The following is a 19,506-nucleotide window of genomic DNA, read 5'->3' on the forward strand; positions in this document are numbered from 1 at the left end:
GAGAAGCTTCGGTCTTTGCTTTCACTTCTGAGGCAGAGGCTCCCGAATGCCTCTCCCCGCCCTGCTTTTAGGTTGAAGGGCTTGTGGACTCCCCAGTGAGGGCCTGTCACCTCCAGGCAAGAGCCTGCCAAGGCCACGGGGCAGAGGAAAGGAGCCCCCTCTCCAGCCTGGGTGGCCCCATCTTTGGAGGCCTCTGCCCCTCCTGGGGAGAGCCCTGGGACTCCGCCCACAAGGAGCCTCACCCCCAGCCCCTGCCTGGCCCTCCAGGCCTGCGTGAGGGGGCCCGCTGCCTGTGCACTGTGCCCCGAGGCTCCAAACCAGAACCTCGTGGGTCTGGTCACGTGTCACTTTCTCTGGGAGATGCCCTGGGAAAGGCTTCCAGCGCTGTTCCGGGTGCCACAGGACACTTGTCAAATACCGCCTGGTGTTCTTGTCCTCCCCACTCCCCTCAGGCACTGGGGATAGATTGGTGGGGTTCTCAGTTTCTTGCTTTCACTATATCTGAACCTAGATAGGCGGTGGAAGAATAATTGCTTTGGTGACACTTTATATCATTGCCCTACTTAACTAATCATCAGTCCTGGAGAAGTAGATGGTATCAACCCTATTTTATAGGAGACAAATCTGAGGCTGACTAAGGTGAGTTTACTGAGTCAACACCACTCATCTAATAAGTAACTGAGCGGAGACCCAAACCCAGGTCTTCCCATGGGTCCCATGTTCTGGCCCAGGTTCCCATGTTTCCCCCCACAACAGGCTCCGTCTCCTGGAGTGCATGCAGAGGCTCCTTCTCCCCACCCCCGTGTCCCCCCACTTGTGGAGGCGGCCACTATACTTCCTTCCGCCCTTGAGAACCCAGCCACTCTGTCTGCTCTGTCTCTTGTCTGGTGTTGGGCTCAGGCCCAGCTCTTGTCAGGACCACTGGCTCGGGAACCGTCACTCGTTTTGAAGCGGTCTTCCCATTTTCACACTCCCAGCCCCATCCTGCCTGCCTTCCCTCCTCGTGTGCGCTCTGCGTGCTGTGCCTTCTCCCTTCTGCACCGGAGCAAGTGTTGGGAAAGGAGTAGGAAGATGGATTCGGCTGCCACAGGAGGCTCAGATCTAGAAACGTCTGCCATTGGCAGGTATGTTAGTTAGGGTACAGGCTGAGCCGTGTGACAAAGAGACACTGAAGTACAGTGGCTTTACCAAGATGAGAGTTTATTCCTCTCTCAGGTAATAATCCCAAAGTGACCTGGCTTCAGTTCCCTGGGGTTGCCTCCTCCCCCCACAAGGACATTATCCTCATCTGTATAGTCAGAACTGAGTTTGGACCTATCCATATTCCAGCGCAGAAGAAAGGGAAAAAGGTGCTGGTCCAGGTAGGGCAAGGGGCTTGTCTGAGGGTGCAAAGGGAGGAGACGTGGATGGTGCACGCATCTGCTTCATTCACACCCCTTTGGCCTGAGCGCATCACATGACTGCACCTAGCAGCAGGTTGGCTGGGAAACACTCCCTGTGGGGGGCCATGTGCCCGGCTATACTGTGCGTTGTTTTGGAAGAAGGGGAGAATGAATTCAGGTGGACAACTAGCAGTCTCTGCCACAGCCTTTAGAAATGTTTTAAATAAAAAGGTTCATCTCAATGATCTCCTCTAAAGGCATGTGGTGAGAGGTGGTGGCATGGGAGGCTGCACAGTCCACCAGCTGGACCTCAAGTGGGACTGTGTGTCTGGGGGCAGCAGTGTGCAGGGAGGGTCAGACTGCAAATGCACATTGCAGCCTGCTTCCCACTGGGTGATTTTATAGACTTGCCCCAGTTATGGTGGCGTTGAATGGCTCACTCCTAGGCACCCAGGCCATGTCTCCACTGGCCCTGGGGAAGACTCAACTCCAACTCCTCGAACCCCAAGAGTTGGGCCTTTGACCTTGGTGCCAGCCCTGGTCACCCAGCCTTCCTTCGTTAGCAGGACAGCGGGAGTGAGTAGACTGGGGCCAACTCTTGATTTCCCCTCTGAGAGGCTGAGTCACATCACAGAGAAGTCTCCCAGAGCCCCAGAGGGCAGGGCCCTTGAGAGGCAGCTGAGAGCCGTGGGGGCAGATCCTTCCATTTCACAGGGGACCCAAAGGACTTGCCAGGTGGCCCAGCCTCTGAGGAGAAGGGCTGGCCCTGCTGTACTCGAGGAAAGCGAGGAAAGCGCCTGCATCCCTTCGCTCTTCACTTAGCCTCTCCAGGAGCCTCATTTGCACCTCATCTCCTTTTTCCTCATACGTCCGGGATTTCCTAGTGATGTGCTCCAGGTCAGCCAGCCAGTAAGGGACTCACCAAGTGCCCAGGCCTCAGTTCCCAGCCCAACAGAGCTGTGCACCCCACTCACAGAGACACATGGACTTGTCTCATGGCCCATCTCTGAATGACACCATCTGCGAGGCCCTGGTGGCCGTGGCCGTTTGTTGCACATTCATTTGTCCATCTTTCTTGGTTCCACATGTGTTTCGTTTAATTCTGACGCAGACCTGGGCATTCCCGTGGACGGGTGTCCTGCAACCCCCTCTCCCGCCTTCGCTTGATGCTCAGGGTCAGAGGCAAAGGCTGCTGGGGGTCTGGGACTGCCTTCTGATGTGAGCTGGGATGGTCAAGGCCTGGAAAGCGCCCTGCATCCCTCAACTCCCTTTTCATCCACTTACTCGTTTATGCAGCATTGCTTGGTGCTGCTGCGTATCAGCCTCTGTCCCAGAGGAGGAGGAGGACGGAATAGTGAGCAAAGGAGGCATGGCCAGTCCCCGGGGCTTTCATCTCCTTCCCACCCCTCCAAGCCGATTAGGACATTGCCAGCCCCAACCTGATTGCTCTACACCTGGATGGTGTCTGCATCTGTGTCTTATTAGCAGGTGTCCTGAGCTCCATTCCAGAGACCAGGCCATTGAGGTTATGTGACGAGTCCAGAGTCACAAGGTGAGCGCCAGGGTTCCCTGACTCCCAGCACAGCGCCTCTTCCCACCTGCCTCTCTCTCCAGGCAACCTCTGGAGTCCCAGAATCGGCCTTGTCCCGAGCCCCAGGGTGCCCGGTCGGTCCGCCTGCCACACAAATAGACACAGCCCCTCCAGTCCAGGTTAGGTAAGCGGCTTCGTGGCAGTTTCACTTTCTCTGTCAAGTTTCTTTTTGGGCGGAGGCGGGGGTGGGTGAAGGGTAATGGGTGGGGCAGGCAGGAGGAAAGCCACATTTCACCTGTGTAGGGGGAACCAGAACTCAGTGTTTGGTGGGGGGCGGAAGGGGGGTGCTTTTCCCTCCCCCTGAATCCGATTCCAGCATTTTGTCAGCCCCTTCCCTCCACCTACACAGCCCACATCATCCTCAGCTGTCACCACTGCTCACCTAGAACAATGAAAGCCTGTCTGCCGTTCCTGGAAGCGGGAGGAAGCAGCGGAGGGTGGGGGAACTGCGCGAGGAGGGGGCTGGATAATTGTTCTCCGAGATGAGGTTTTTGGAGGAGAGAAACTTCATTTGCACTCAGATTATAAATAAACTTGTAGCCCACAGAACTTCTCGCCAGGCCACAAAGCAAACCCTCCCTTACCCCAGAGGCCAGAGAACTGCCTGGGAAGCACTTCCCGGGTGGGCCAGCCACCATCCCGCTTCCCTAGAAAGCCTTTCCAAGTCCTCTCACCGAGCCAGCCTCTGTCACCCCGTCCCCTCTGCCCCCACTGCTGTCCTTGGTTTGTGTGGGACTGGATCAGCGTTTCCACTCTGCTTGGTCCGTGTGATCCCTACACCTTGGGGGATGGGCGAGTGGGGGTGTTGCTGGCAGAGATCCTGAAGGACTCCGGCTTCCTCTGGGATTCCCCACGGATCTGCGTGGGTCAGACGGAAGACTTTTGCATGACTTCCAGGTGTGACCGGCAGTCTTAAAGGTACCGTTTATATGTTGCTAGGTTCAGCGTTCCATTGCATTTCAGGAGAACAGGGGACAGAATATTTGAAATCAGAGGTTTCTCGGAAAATTCTGTAAGTGGTACCTCTGTTCCTAGTGGTATGCTCAGGACTCTTGTCCTGCCTGAGCAGCCAAAGACCCAGGATGTGGCCACTCCAGGGACTGCCCCAGGTAGCAGAGACCTTGGCCATCACCTTGTGCCTTTCCGGTTTTATGGATGAGGAGGCTGAGGTCCACACAGGAAAAGTGACTTGCCTAGAACCTACGGCCGTTTTTCTTTTCCAAATACAAAATGAGAACGCAGCCTCCTAAGTCCCATTCCTTTCTTTCTCTGTCCTGTGCTGCAGCCAGACAGTCATTCATTCCCCGTGGTCTGCCCCTTATCCCTGCTGTAAAATTCATACACTTTCCCTAAATCCCCCAAGCTCCCATCCAAGAACATCTCTTCCCTTGGGGTTCAGGCTCAGCCCCCAAACACTCCCGTCGCATTTCTGCCTCCACATTTCACGCTTCCAAAAGCCAGAGGGAGCGGCTGCTGTGGGTTGTACCATCCCAAGGGGGCTCTGAGCCGCAGCTGGTGAACCTGAGCCTTTGGGAAATGACTCTCTGGGGTCCACGACGAGGCCAGTATCTCTGTGGCCCGAAGGTGGGGCTCTGGGTCAATTCATCAGTTGTCGCGTTTTCCAAAGCACCACTTGGATACTCTGCAGGTCAGCCTGTGGTCTGCCCCTTGTCCACTGTCCTTCTGCCCTGCCTCCCTTTGTCCCACAGCAATAGAATCACAGTAAGAGCCACCTACAGCATTTTAACTTTTCCAATAGCCAACAATGAACACAAAAACAATGTTAACAATATATTTGCTTTCACCCCGTATAGGCAGAACGTCATTTCGGCGTGCAATTAACATAAAACACTACTTCACGCTCTGTTTTACACTCACAGGTCGTCTCAGTTCAGACCAGCCACACTTCCAGTGCCCACAGCCACGCGCGGCTGGGGCTGCCCCGAGGACGCACTGTCCTGCAGTTCCCCGGAGTCCTGCTCTCCTTTCCCTGCTAGTCCTCCCTCCCTCTGCCTCTGGGCAAATCAAGTTTGCCTGCCTTTCCCTCCACTCTGTGCTGTGTCCATTCAAGCTGTAACCATGGTTGCTCCCAAGCGTCCGGAGAGGCACCTCCACTCACGGTCCCCCTCACTGCTGTGTATGACTGAGCCCCTTGCAGCTGGACTCCTCTTCTACCTAATCTCTCTCGAAGGCCATCTGTGGGGCCCCTGACACTCTTTAATTCATGTGTATCTTTTCAGCCTCTCCCACAGCCCCTGACTGTTGGCTCTCCAGATCTTCCTTGAATTTCTCCCTTTCTTTTAGCTTTTTGTTGTTGTTGTTAATCCTCACCCAAGGATATTTTTTCCATTGATTTTTAGAGAGAGTAGAAGGGAAGGGGAGAGACCGAGGGAGAGAAACATCGATGTGAGAGACACATCAATTGGTTGCCTCCCTCATGGGTCCCAACCAGGGCTAGGGATCGAGCCTGTAACCGAGGTACATGCCCTTGACCAGAATTGAACCCAGGACCCTTCAGTCCGCAGGCCGACACTCTATCCACTGAGCCAAACTGGCTAGGGCTCATTTAGCTTTTATGACACCGTGTGCCTTACTCGTTCCACTCACCCCAAAGCCAGCCCCTCCCTGGACTCCCTGCATGGATTAAGAACCAAAGCCCTTCCCTCCCGCCGAGACTCCCTCCCTCGGATGCCCGGCTGCGCCGTCCCCAGCACTGCTCCCCTCCGCTTTGCAGGACCCCAGCCTTCCTCAGGCCCTGGTCCTCCTCATCAGTGGCACTTCCCCAGCTCTCCTCCTGTCTCTCTACCTCCGGCACCTTCCCCTCCGCTGCCTCCTTCCCGGCTGTCACATTAATCTTCCGAAGCGCAGCTCTGCTCACATTTCCTCCTTGGAAGCGTGCGGCATTGGGAGTCGCGATAACAGGGGAGCATACCTACATGTAATGTTAAGCGAACAAAGCGGGCTGCCACATTACATCAACAGCAAGACCACAGCTTCATGAAAGCAAAAAACCAACACCCTCCAGGAGATTAAAAGGAAGAGAGAGAAAAACAAAGAAAAAAGAGGAATCGATCCTTTAACACTGGTTGTCTTTGGGTGGTACATTGATTTTCCCACCTATGATTTTGAAATTTTCTCTAATGGATGCATAGTTTATAAATGGAAAAATTAATACCCTTTTTATTCTTGGAAATGTAGTCTCCAAGAGATTTTAATGCCTCCTGGGTCACGTGCCAGCCCCTTTCCCTGACACGCCTGTTCTCCGTGATCCAGTCGTGTACCCCACCTCACCTCCGGCCAGTTCCCCGGCTTGCTCTGTTCCAGTGGCGCTGACTTCCTGGTTCCCACCGACATCCTTGCACTCTCCTCCCTCCGCCCCTTTATTCCTGTTCTTTCTGCGGCCTCAGTGCCCGCACTGTAATGCAGGCTGCCCGCGGCGGGCGCCCACGCTGCAGTCCTCCTCCAGCGCCTCTCGTGACGCCTTTCTAGTCCCCGCTGTCCGGACATGACTTCCTTCCTGGTTTGACTACTTTTCTCATTTGATTTATTCTGCTTGGTTTTGGAGGCACTTGAATTCTCATCTTATCTCTTCTGTGAGATAAGAAGTTCCTTCAGTCTGCCATGCTCAGAGTAAGAGCATATTTTTTTTTAACACAAATGTATCATTTTTCTCTTTTGAGAGTAATACATATGATAGAAGAGTTGAAAAGTATTCAATAATCTAAAGAAAAAAGTAAATACTTAAAAGCTCACCGCTTAGAGACATTCTGCCACTGATTTTACACACACACACAAACACACACAGAAGGCTACCTATTTTCTATGTATATAAATATGTAGATTGGGATCCTGCTGAATATACAATTCCATATTCTCCTTTTCTTCCACTTGACATTATATTTCGAAAAATTTCTCATGATATCAGATCTTCTTCAAATAAAACATTTTAAAGACCTCCACATCTTTCAGGGTGTTGAAGCCCCATAATTTGTTCAGCTGTCCTCCAGTGAACATCTGGCTGTTCCTCATTTTAAACTTTTCTAATCATCCTTGGCTAGAAAGCCCCGCCCAGTCCCCTGAGCTTCCGTAGCCGAGTCCTGGGAGGGGCTGACCTCTTGGGTCCCAGAGGATGACCATGTTCCAGGCTGTTTATGTGTGTTGCTAAATTGCTTTCCAGAAGGGTTGTGCCAACTCACACCCCCACGGATGGTGCAGGAGGTGACTCTTCTGTTGCATTCTTGCCAACATTATTATCACCATGAAAAAAAGCTTTGCTAGTTTAATAGGCAAAATATTGTTTTCATTTGTATTTCATTGCTTACTAGTGAGGTTTCACATTTTTTCATATCACATGTTTGTAAGTTGTTTTTAGTTTTTCTTCTTTGAAAAGCTTATTCATCTACATTATTTCTTTAAAATTTCATTTATTTCTTGTTAAATTATAAAATGCTTCAGGGTTGGGGTTTCCTAGTCCCCACCACAGTGCTCCACACTGGCTTCTCAATCAATGAGTTAAGAGGATACTCTGTTCAAGTAAGTACCATTATGTGAAAGCTTTTGTTTCACTCCTGGGAGCGGACACAGGTCTGGGTCTTCCTAAGAATAAGTAACCATGATGACAATGATAAAGTGCACATTGTGATCATTTCTCTCTTAAGGCATAGCTGTTTGAGTTTCAGATTAAACTGTCTCACATGTTATTATCACTATTTGCTTTAAAATGTAAGGAAGTCGAAACGACAGTGAGATACCACTTCACTCCCAGGAGGATGGCTGTAATAAAAAGACAGACAAAAACAGGTGTTGGGGATGATATGGGGAATGAGAACCCTCCTACATGGCTGGTCGGAGTATAAGATGGTGCAGCCACTTGGGAAATAGTTTGGTAGGTCTTCAAAATGTCTAAGATAGAGCTACCGTGTGCTCCAGGGTCTTAGACCCTTCAGGCTGCTATGACATAATTCTATAGGCTGGGCAGCTTAAACATTTATCTCTCACAGTTCTGTAAAGGCCAAGCTCAGGGTACTCACAGATTCTGTGTCTGGTGAGGGCCCATTTCCTGGATTATAGGGCCATCTTCTCACGTGTCCTCACTTGGTGGGAGGAGAGTGAGAGAGCTCTGTGGGGTCTTTTATAAGGGTGCTAATCCCATTCCTGAGGGCCCCACCCAGTCCCCTCTCCAAAGCCCCACCTCCTAATGTCATTACATTGGAGGTGAGGATTTTAACATATGAATGGGGGGAAGGGAACACATTCAGTCCTTAATGTCTAGCAATTCTACTCCTAGGTATATACCCAGAGAATTGAAAATATACATCAGTGCTCATGGTAACAGTATTCACAAGAGCCAAAACGTAGACACAACCCAAATGTCCATAACTGATGAATGGATACACAAAATTAGGTATATCCATGCTGTGGAATATTATTTGCCATGAAAAGGAAGAAAGTACTGACACATGCTACAACAGAGATGAACCTTGAAAGTATTAGTCGAAGTGAAAATAGTAGCAGAAGGCTACCTATTATATGATTCCACTGATATGAAATGGACAGAACAGGCAAATCCATCCAGACAGAAAGGAAATTAGTGGTTGACAGGAGCTAGGGGTTGGGGTGGAGGTGGAAAATGATTGGTGATTAATGGTTGTGGAGTTTCTTTTTGGGATGTTGAAAATGTTCTAGAATTAGATAGTGATGAAGGTTACATAACCTTGAGGATATGCTAAAAACTACTGAATCATTAAAAGAGTGAATTTTATGGTATATGAATTACATCTCAATTTAAAAAAATAATTAAGGGAAACTCTACTGGGGTACGGCATGGCCTCCCGAGACTGGTGGTGGGCCTTTCTCACCTCTGCAGTGAGTCCCTAGGAGAGAGGGTGTGTGAGCAGTGGCTGGGCCTGGGCCCCTAATCAGCAGCGTTTTATGTGACCAGGATCTCTGAAGAAGGCCTGGAGTACCTCTGTTGAGGGTGAAAGTTGAGTGTTTCCTTACTAAGTAGAATAAAACAGCCCCGCCGATGTGCTCAGTGATTGAGCGTCAATCTATAGACCACAAGGTCACGGTTCGATTCCTGGTTGGGGCACATGCCCAGGTTGTAGGTTCAGTCCCCAGTAGGGGATGTGTAGGAGGCAGCTGATCGATGGTTCTCTCTCATCGTTTCTATCTCTCTCCCTCTCTGAAATCAATAACAATTTAAAATAAATAATCCTATCTAATAAAGAGGGAATATGCTAATTGACTGCCACACCCTCAAAGATGGCGGTGCTCATAGCCACAACATGGCGGCGCCCAGTCCCCTCAGCCCTGCCAGGGCAACAGGCATGCACCTGCCTACGGAGTCCCCCAGTCCCCTCAGCCCCCCAGCCACCCAGGGCCAGCCCAAGGCGAAGGCAAGCCTCGGATGGTAGCTGCCCAACCTCCCAGGGCCGGACTGAGGCACAGGTAACCAGGGCCGGCTGAGGCTTGTGCTGCCGGCAATGGTGGCAGCAGAGGTGTGATGGGGGCGTTGCCTTCCCTTGATTGCCGGGTCGCCTTCCACCCCTGAGGGCTCCCAGACTGTGAGAGGGAGCAGGCTGGGCTGAGGGACCCCCCCCCCCCCTCCAGTGCATGAATTTTCATGCACCGGGCCTCTGGTAAATAGAATAAAACAAAAGTGGACCTAAATTAAGTTGGGATAAATAACAACTTTGTGCAGTAGGGTAGGACCAGCTCTGAACTTAGAATGAGAATCTGAGATTCAGTTCTGCGGCTGCCTCGCTGTGTAACCCTGGATGGGGCTCCTACCTGGAGCCTCAGTTTCCTCATCAGCAAAAGAGGGTGAAACCACCCAACTTACTTCTGAGGATTCGAGGAGGATGCAGTGAAATGTTACATGTGGAAGTGTTTGAAGACTGTGAGTTGCTGTACCCAACCCTTCCTGGACACTTGTCTTTCTTCACGTTAGCCTATTTTGTCTTTCCTAAAAATGTACTAAGCAGGTGCTATTTACTAATTTGCTAATATTTCATGCTCTGATTTTAGTAACAGCAAAATTGTATTGAATACACATCACACTTGTAGAATCCTATTGTAGATTGGTGTTTTCCAGAGGCAGGGAGTAGCCTGTATAGTTGGGGTAGGAGATGGGAAGAGGAATGTGGCCCATGATAAGAACCGTAGAGCTTGATGCCAGCCCAGGAGTTTGGGCTTTATCTTACTGTTCATAGGGAGTCATGGCGGGCTTTTGAGCAGGAAAGTGTTAGGATGTAAAAGGATATGAGGATCTCTGACAGAAGGTAATGAGCATAGAGAATCCTGGAGCAGGAGAGATAAGCCACGAGCAGCTAGATCCCAGCTGGAATGGAGAGGAGGGTTGCCATCCGGGCAGGACCTGGTAGGAATGGAGAGAGCAGAGAGCCCATCCTGTTGGCCTAGAGCCGTGGATAGACCAGCCATCTCCGCAAAGCAGGACCTCATCTCAGAAGCCCCCGAGGAGAGAGAATACGGCCTTGATCACCAAAAAAGCATACAGCAGTCTTCATTCTTTGTCAAGGGAAAATTTTAAAGAGATGTCACTATGATTTTTTCTTTCAAGTTAAAACTATGTAATATTTTTAAAAGCCATTTTGTACCTAATTGAGCATGGTACATCATGTGAGACACCGTGCCAGCGTGCCTTCTAAGAGGATGTAATTTAAGATGATCCTTCCTTGATCTATTTTCTTTTTTATCTTAATGGGATTCCACCGAGGTCTCCACCACCACTGTGTAGAGAAGATGAATCTGGGCCAGGCGGCAGGACCCTTGACAGGTCGTCAGCTCCTTTTGTTTGGGTCTCATTTGGTTGCTGGTTTTGCGTTTGTAAACAGAAAAAGGACTAGACCAGAAGGGGCTGTGCCTGCCATTAGGCTGGGGCCCCCTCCCTTCCTAACACTCAGAGGAGTGGGGAGCTGGTCCAGCCCTGTGGCCAGGTGGGTGGGCTTGGAAGATCAGATCCTAGCTTTGGCTTGCACGCACCTGAGGTGACTTCAACTCTGAAGTGAAGAGGAGGCGCCGGAGTCTGTCTGTGCAGGAGCACGGAGAGTGGAAGAGGGAGAAGGGAGGCGTGGGAGCTGGCTCACCTTAGTGTGCTGGGGCCCGGCCAACAGGAGGGGTTGTCAGCGTGGGGAGGCCAGGTTTGAAAAGGTAGCGATGCCAATTAAAATGCGGTTGCCCAGTTAAATTTGAATTTCAGATTAACAACAAATAATTATTTAGTACTAGAGGCCAGGTGCACAAAATTCATGCACGGGGAGGGGGATCCCTCAGCCCAGCCTGCACCCTCGGGGATGTCCGGCTGCTGGTTTGCAGGAGGTGACTGCGGGGCGCTTGCTGGCTGGCCCTGCCCCCTGATCGCCACTGCTGGTTGCCTCCCTCTGGCGGGGGGGGGGGGCGGGGGGGCGGGGGGGCAGAGTGGGGAGGCTGGGAGGTTGGGGCAGACACTCAATACAGGAGCATCTGCCCCCTGGTGGTCAGTGCACGTCACAGTGAGCGGTTGTTCCGCCTTTCAGTTGGTTTGCATGTTAGGGTTTTATTATATAGGATACGTAAGTATGCCCCAGTATTGCATGGGACATACTAATACTAAAAAAAAAAAAAAAAAAATTAGTTTTTGTTTATCTGAAATTCAAATGTAACTGAACATCTTGTCCCCCTATCACTAACTCTAGCTCTCTGGGGGGATTCTGATTCCCTACCTCCTGGGCACCACCACCACCAGACACACCTGTGAACCACACTGCGAGGGGCCAGCTGGCTTGTCCCAGAGCAGAAGCCACGAAAAATAGCCACTTGCAGGAGCGTCTGCCCCAACCCATTTCTTTCTACTCCAGACCTGCTTGCTCCTTCCTCAGTCCAATCTGCCTTGCCCCTTTCCCAGGACCAGCAAGTAGCAAGCCTGTGGCAGAGGGCCGTGGAGCCCCCTGGAAACTCAGAGAGAAGAAAGAGGCAGCAATGGCGGCAGTGCCGGAGGCCGGCTGCTGGGGTTGGTTTCAGCCTTTGTGGGGGAGACGCTGCAGAAACCGAGCACTGTGACTTCTCTCGTGGCCAAATCAAACCTGCAGCCTGCAGGCAGCCGGAGATTGGGTTTCTGAAGTGCTGGGAGTTTAGAAATGCCAACCCGAACGGTAAATATTCATTGGCATCTCCCCTGGGTTTCCACTCAGAGACTGAAATTCCAAACATTCCCCTCCAGTGGGGTTGCTCCTGCTGTGGTCCCGGGACCACCTGGACCCAAACCATCTGCAGGGCCTGTGTTAAAAGCAACTGCTGAGGCTGCTGACTCCCAGAGCTGAGGTTCCTGTGTCGTCAGGTCTCCCGTTACCCCACGCAGGATAATGTAGGTATCTCTTCTTCTCACACGTGTTCCATGTGAGGAGATATGTCCCGTGGGGTTGGCACAGGGAAAGCCAGCGAACCCTTAATGAGGCCTTTCCACCTGCTGCTGTGAATGATCCCTGTGATGATTTACTAATGAAATCTTTTACCCGGGACAGGGTTTATAGTTTTACTGTGTCTGCCTCGTGGGGCATAGGAAGGGGGTCAGTAATTGGTCACTGATTTTAGTGGGGAAGAGAACTGGTCAGATTTTGGACCCTGTGCCCAAGGCGTGAGATCATTTTTAAGCTACAAACGCCTTCTAGAAGGCTGTAAGCAGAGCTCAGTCAGATGTCCCTGATGCCTCCTCCCCATTCACAGCATCAGTTATCTGAGCAGGGGCCTTAGCATCTCTCAGGATTCCATGCATAGATTCCTGCTCTTTTGGTGGGTGACGTGTGTGTGTGTGTGTGTGTGTGTGTGTGTGTGTGTGTGTGTGTGTGGTTGACATCGTAATCTCTTACTTTTTCACTCTCAGGCCCAATTTGCTGAAATCACCCTTCCCAACGTCCTTGCCAAGACCCCTCTCCTTGCTCCGCCCGTTTTGTGCTGAGTGCATGAGAGAGAGGAACACTGAGGCAAACATACTAAGCTGAGCAAAGCCATTTGGACCCCTCTTGGGTTACAGCGCATCATTTTACCTGGTTTCTCACTGTCTGTTGCTGTTTGCCTTCTGGCTGTAGGAGGAGTCAGATTACAGCAGGAGAGGCCTGGAGGATTAGTGCCAAGATGCTGCAGCGGCCAGTTGATAATTACCTTGGGGGTCATGTCTCAAAATAGACTCTGGCCCCTCTGTCTGGCCTCAGAGAGAGGAAAGACTGCCCTTTCTCTGTCCGGCCGATTCCTCACATTCTCTCTCTGAGTCCCCCCTGGATCTTTCTCCTGTTTTGTTTTTGTTTTTAATTATTAAAGTATAATTTACATATAGTAGAATCACCCTCTCTGGTGTATAGTTCTGTGGGTTTAACAAAGGCATAAAGATGTGCAACCACCAATACAACCAAGATATGGAACAGTTTCATTGCCCAGAAAGACTTGCTCCTGCTGCCCCTGTAGTCATCCTCTCGCCCTGCCAACGACTGATCTGTTCTCAGTCTGCAGTTTTGCCTTTTCCAGAACGCAAAGTAAACGGAGTCGTACGGTATGGAGCCTTCTGAGTGTGGTTTCTTTCGCTCAGCAGAGCGCATTTGAGACTCGTCCATGATGTATGTCAGCAATTTTCAACCTTTTTCATCTCACGGCACACATAAACCAATTACTAAAGTTCTGGGGCACACCAAAACATGTATTTTTTGCCGATCTGACAAAAAAATAGGTATGGTTTTGTTCATTTATACTGTATGGCTATTGTGTTGGCTATTGTCATTTTTTTATTTGACAGTCTAAGGGGAAAAAGGTCAATGCCCCTGACTAAATAGTCAGGTATTGCATGTTTTAAAATTTCTTGCGGCACCCAGCCAGAGTGGCTCAGTGGTTCAGCATCAACCCATGAGCCAGGTAAGGGCACATGCCTGGGTTGTGGGCTCAATTCCCAGTAGGGGGCGTGTAGGAAGCCGCCGATCAGTGATTCTCTCTCATCATTGATGTTTCTATCTCTCTCTCCCTCTCCCTTCCATTATGAAATCAATTAAAAAACAAACAAACAGGTATGGTAGTCACTTAAAAAATTCTTGCTGCACACCAGTTAAAAATCATGGCTGTGGGTTATTACTAGATGGTTCCATTTTATACACATGCCTGCACAGTTTTTTGTGTGAACATCACTTTTCATTTTGGCAAATACCTAGGCGTGAGGTTGCTGGTCATAATGCGAGTGTATGTTCAACTTTATGAGAAATCAACACAGTTTTCCGAAGAAGCTGGACCATTTTTCATTCCTTCTAGCAAGGTGTGAGAGCTCTAGCAGTTCTTTTTTATTTTATTTTTTAATTTGTAAATTTTATTTTTTTTAGCCTTTCTGATAGTGTTTAGTAATACCTCATTGTTTTTGCATTTCCCTAATAACTAATGATTTTGAGCATCTTCCAATGTGCTTATTTGTCATCCCTCTATCTTCTTTCGTGAATTGTCGACTCAAAAAATCTTTTGCTCTTTTAAAAAGTGGGTTGTTTGTTTTCTTATTGTTGAATTTTGGGAGTACTTTATGAAGTCTAGGCACAAATCTTTTTTTTAATCAAATATATGATTTAGAAGTAATTTCTCCAATCTGTGGCTCATCTTTTCATTATCTTAACAGTGCCTTTTGAAGGCAAATGTTCTTCATTTTGATGAAGTCTAATTTATCAGTTTCTCCCCTTTTATGGATCATGATTTTGCTGTTATGTATAATTATTTTTTTTTTTTTTGCCTAACCCAAAGTCTTATATTTTCTTCAGGAAGTTTAATAGTTTCAGGTTTTACATTTAAGCCTATAAACCATTAGTAGGAAATTTTTGCATATTTTATGAGACTTGAGTTGATCATATGGATATCCAATTGTTCTGGCATCATATATTGAAAAGATTATCCTTTCTCCATTTAGTTGCCTTTATATACTTGTCAAAAATAAAGGTGTGGTATATGATTTGCAGATAATTCAATTCTGTTGGTTGTCTTTTACTTTCTTTTTAAAATGTTTTTTTTTAAGTTTTTCAATTAGAGCTTGCATTCAATATTATTTTGTATTAGTTTCAGGTGCACAGCATAGTGGCTAGACAAAATGTTCCCCCCAATATTTCCAGTATCCTCTGGGCACCATACATAGTTATTACAGTATTATGGACTATATTCCCTTCTGCTGTACTTTACATTTCCATGACTCTCTTGTAACTACCAATATGTACTTCTCAATCCCTTCACATTTTTTACCCAGTCCCCCAAACCTCCTCCTCTCTGGCAACCATCAGTCTGTTCCTTGTAGCTATGAGTCTGTTTGTTTATTTACACTGAGTGGCCAGATTATTATGATCTCTGAACACATAATAATCTGGCCACTCAGTGTATATCCTATATAATGAAAGGCTAATATGCAAATTGTCCCCTCAACCAGGAGTTTGACCAACAGGCAGGCCGGCCAACCGTCCATGTCCCCTCCCCTGGCCAGGGTGGCAGGACTCCACCCATGCACGAATTCATGCACTGGGCCTCTAATATATATATATATATATATATATACACACACACACACACACACACACACACTGAGTGGCCAGATTATTATGCGTTCAGAGATCATAATAATCTGGCCACTCAGTGTATATTGTTCATTAGATTCCACATATAAGTGAAATCATATGGATTTGTCTTCCTCTGACTGGCTTATTTCACTTAGCATAATTCTCTCCATTCATACTCTCACAAATGGTAAGATTTTCTTCTATTTTTATGGCCGAGTAGTATCCATTGTATACATGCACCACAGCTTTTTTATCCACTCACCTGTTGATGGGCACTTGGGCAGCTTCCAGTCTTAGTTATTGTAAATAACACTGCAGTGAACATAAGGGTGCATATATTCTTTTGAACTATCAGAAAAAATATTGCTAAGAGAAATGTCAGAGATTTTACTGCCTGTGTTTTCTTCTAGGAGTTTTATGCTTTCAAGTTTTACATTTAAGCCTTTAATCCATTTTGAGTTTATTCTTGTATATTTTGTATATGATGTAAGATGGTGGTCTAGTTTCATTTTTTTCCCCGCATGTATCTGTCCAATTTACCCAACACCATTTATTGATAAGATTGTCTTTACCCTATTGTACATGTTGGGGGAAAAGTAGGTTTACAATTGTCCATATGGAAAAATAATACAATAAATAATAATACAAGAATAGGACTGTGTTTTGCATAGTCATAGCTGTAAACCTGCTTTTCCCCGCCCTTATATGTCTTGCCGCCTTTGTCAAACATTACTGATCATATAGGTGTGGGTTTATTTCTGGGCTCTCTATTCTGTGCCATTGGTCTGTATATCTGCTTTTATGCCAGGGCCATGCTATTTTGATTGCTATAGCTTTGTAGTACAGTTTGATTATCAGGTAGCATGATACCTTCAACTTTGTTCTTCTTTCTTAAGATTGCTGTGGTTACTGGGGTCTTTTGTGGTTTCATATAGATTTTTGGATTAGTATTTGTTCTAGTTCTGTGAAATACGCTATTGATATTATGATAGGAATTGTGTGAAATCTATAGATTGCTTTGGGGTAGTATAGGATTTTTAATGATGTTAATTCTTTCTATCCATGAGCACTATATATGCTGTCATTTATTTGTTTCATTTTCTTACTTCAGTACTTACAATTTCTCAAGTACAGGGCTTTTACCTCCTTGGTTAAATTTATTCCCAGATTTTTTAGTTTTATTTTTTTAGGATGCAATTGTAAATGGGATTGTTTTCTTAGTTTCTCTTTTTGATAGCTCATTATTGGTGTATAAAAATGCAACCAACTTCTGAATATTTATTCTGTATCCTGCTACTTTACTGAATTCATTTATCAGTCCTATTAGACTTTTGGTGGAATCTTCAGGGTTCTCTATATACAGTATCATGTCATCTGCAAATAATGACAGTGTCAGTCCTTCCGTCCCAGTTTGGATGCCCTTTATTTCTTCTTGCCTGAGTGCTGTGGCTGATTCCAGTACTAGGTTCAGTAGGAGTGGTGAAAGTGGACCTCCCTGTCTTGTTCCTGATTTTAAGGGAAGTGCTTTTACTTTTCCCCTATTATATCTCACTCCTGTTTTTGTCACCTGGCACCTTCCTCTCTCCTTTCAAAAGATGTCTCCTAACTAGAGCATTCTTTGGAATTCCCTGCCACCTGTACCTTCAGCCTTCACCTCTTCATCTCATTTTCTCTTAGTCCTCCCTCAGTGGTCCCTGGTGCCTTCCAGAGGCATGGGTTAATACTGCAGACACGGCCCCTTCCTGGGCAGTCTCCTCCCTGGTCTGAGGGGCTCTTCCTGGGTACCCTCTCCAGGGAGGCCCTTCCCCATGCGGGTCAGCCTCCCCAAACATATCTCTAACCCAGGCCCAGTGTGCCCCAGGCCTGCCCACAGGTCTCTCAGTACCCCTCATTCCCTCTTAACCATCCTGCTCTGGTGTGAGTCCGTTTATGCTTCCTCTTGCCAGTCCTTCATTCCCAGTCTTGACTACTTATCTCCTCGTTTAGAATGTCAGCTTCTGTAGAGCAGGGGTCTTCTTTCCTGTGATGAGTAGACTGGGTTTTCTGCCACATCCTATATAATAAAAGGGTAATATACAAATTGACCCTCACAGCAGAATGGCCAGAATGACCGCTGGACCAGTCACTATGAGGGGCACTGACCCCCTCTTGGTCCCTTTCCCTGGCCAGCAGTCTCCTATCGCCTGATGGCCGCCCGCTGAGGGGGCAGGGCTGGTGCGCGGGCGGGAACAGCTGACCTCTTGGTCCCTTCCCCTGGCCATCAGGCACCGTTCACCAATGGCGAACGGGAAACTGGGGGTGGGTGGCGGCAGGGGGCAGGGACAGCTGTGGGCAGCTGAGGAAGATGGCCCTGATCGCAGGCCAGGCCTAGGGACCATACCCGAGCACGAATTTCGTGCGCCGGGCCTCTAGTGTTTACATAAGATGATGATAGGATTCTGGGGTGGTTGGGGCTTGGGGTGGGTTGTGCGGGCTGTGGGTCATCAGCAGAGTTGGTAATCTGAGTTTGCCCCTTCCCTGACGGTACCTGGGAGGTATCCTTTGGCCAGAAAACCAGAATTTATTGTGCAGCCGAGGAGAGAGCAAGGCTTTGAGATGGGAAGGAGACAGTCCCTTCCTGTTCATGGACCGAGAGGTGGCACCGCATCCAGCGTGGAGTCCACACGGCCTCCAGGCCTGGGCTGGCTGAGGACCCCGCATGGTCTGGACCACCTCAGAGCCGGGGTGGGGAAAGCCTTCAGGCACAACACAGCCCTGAGTCAAAGCAGGACCTCTGTCCTAGAGACAAAGAGGCCGCTGGGAGAAGAGTGTGGGGGGCGGTCTGCTGGGTCACTGCCAGGCGGCTGGTGCCCAGAGGAAGTCTTTTGAGATCGAAATGGACAAGAGGACTAGGGGCCGAGGCAGGGCTCCCGAGGTCACAGGAGCCACAGTGGAAGGTGCAGGGCCGGCCTGGGCTGTCCTTCTGCAGTTGAGTCTGACATTAAATTGTCGGAGGCCTAGAAGTCTAAGCATTTGTGTGGCCTGAGGAGAGGGCAGGACCAGGACAGCTTACCCAGATACCGCAGGAGCTGAACCTGCCAAAATAAATCTTGGCTAAACAGCACCTTTGTCGGTATCTAAAATGTACTGTGTCAACTGGCTTTTGTGGGTTGTGTTGTGTTTTGTTTCCCCGTAGCTTTTCAGTCAATAATCTTTTCAAAAGAATTCCAACCTTGTCTCTGTGACCCGAGGGGCAGTGGTATTTTTCCACATGCACATCCCAGGCAGCACAGAGAAGGGCATCGGTGAGGGGCGGGGGGGGGGGGGGGGGGGGGAGGAGGGGTGATGGTGGGTGCTCGCCAGCCGGTGTGGTGGGTGCCGGGGGCCTTGGTGCTGGTGCAGAGAAAGAATGGAAGCCTAGGGAGAGGAGACGAGACCCCTGTGGGCACTGATCACCAGGACCTTTTCCTTCTCTCATTAGCACAGTGCTGGGAGCTCATGGTGAGCGTCAGTACTTGTTTCAATGCCGCTGATCCCTGGGGAGGAATAAGCTAGGGCTTCTCTGCAAAAGGGCAGCCCTTTGTTCGTGCTGGACGCTATCACACTTCCCAAAACTGAACCCCGCCACCCTCATGGAGCCTTCCTTGCAGGCGCCTGCTACCCCCAGCACACACCCAGTCAGTCACAGAATCCCCAGGGCACCCAACCTTTCCACCTTTGGTGTTATGGACACGTTTAGTGTGCTCACTCAGTGACTCGGTGTCCCTAGGGCCATACTCCATCACAGGCCAGCCAGGCTGTGGGCTCTGAGGACATCAGAGAGCCTGACCGACGATGCCTGGCTGCTCCCAGCTTCCTTGGCATTTGTCTGCTGGCAGCTAGGTGTGTGTTTGCTAAGATGGGGCCTGGGAGCCTCGTGCTCGGGGCTGGAAGGGTCAGGGTTGGGGCTCTAATGACTGGTGTCGGCTCCAGGCCTGAGCATGGTGTCCCTCCTCAT

At 49.1% G+C, this 19,506-nt stretch overlaps 1 protein-coding gene across 3 annotated transcripts in view; it reads left to right on the plus strand.

The window, feature by feature from the left end:
- ADCY5 (adenylate cyclase 5) overlaps positions 1-19,506 on the plus strand; it is a 151,001-nt gene that overhangs the window by 68,744 nt on the left and 62,751 nt on the right. Inside the window, exon 1 of one of the 3 annotated variants that reach the window (XM_079767089.1) lies at positions 3,034-3,092. The exons of the other annotated variants lie outside the window; for them this stretch is intronic. The gene's annotated coding sequence lies outside the window, so the exon portion shown is untranslated. Of the gene's footprint in view, positions 1-3,033; positions 3,093-19,506 lie in introns of those variants that run through there. 3 annotated transcript variants of the gene reach the window in all.

The sequence above is a fragment of the Cnephaeus nilssonii genome (genome assembly GCF_951640355.1).
Source record: "Cnephaeus nilssonii genome assembly, chromosome: 3".
Taxonomy (NCBI): Eukaryota; Metazoa; Chordata; class Mammalia; order Chiroptera; family Vespertilionidae; genus Cnephaeus; species Cnephaeus nilssonii.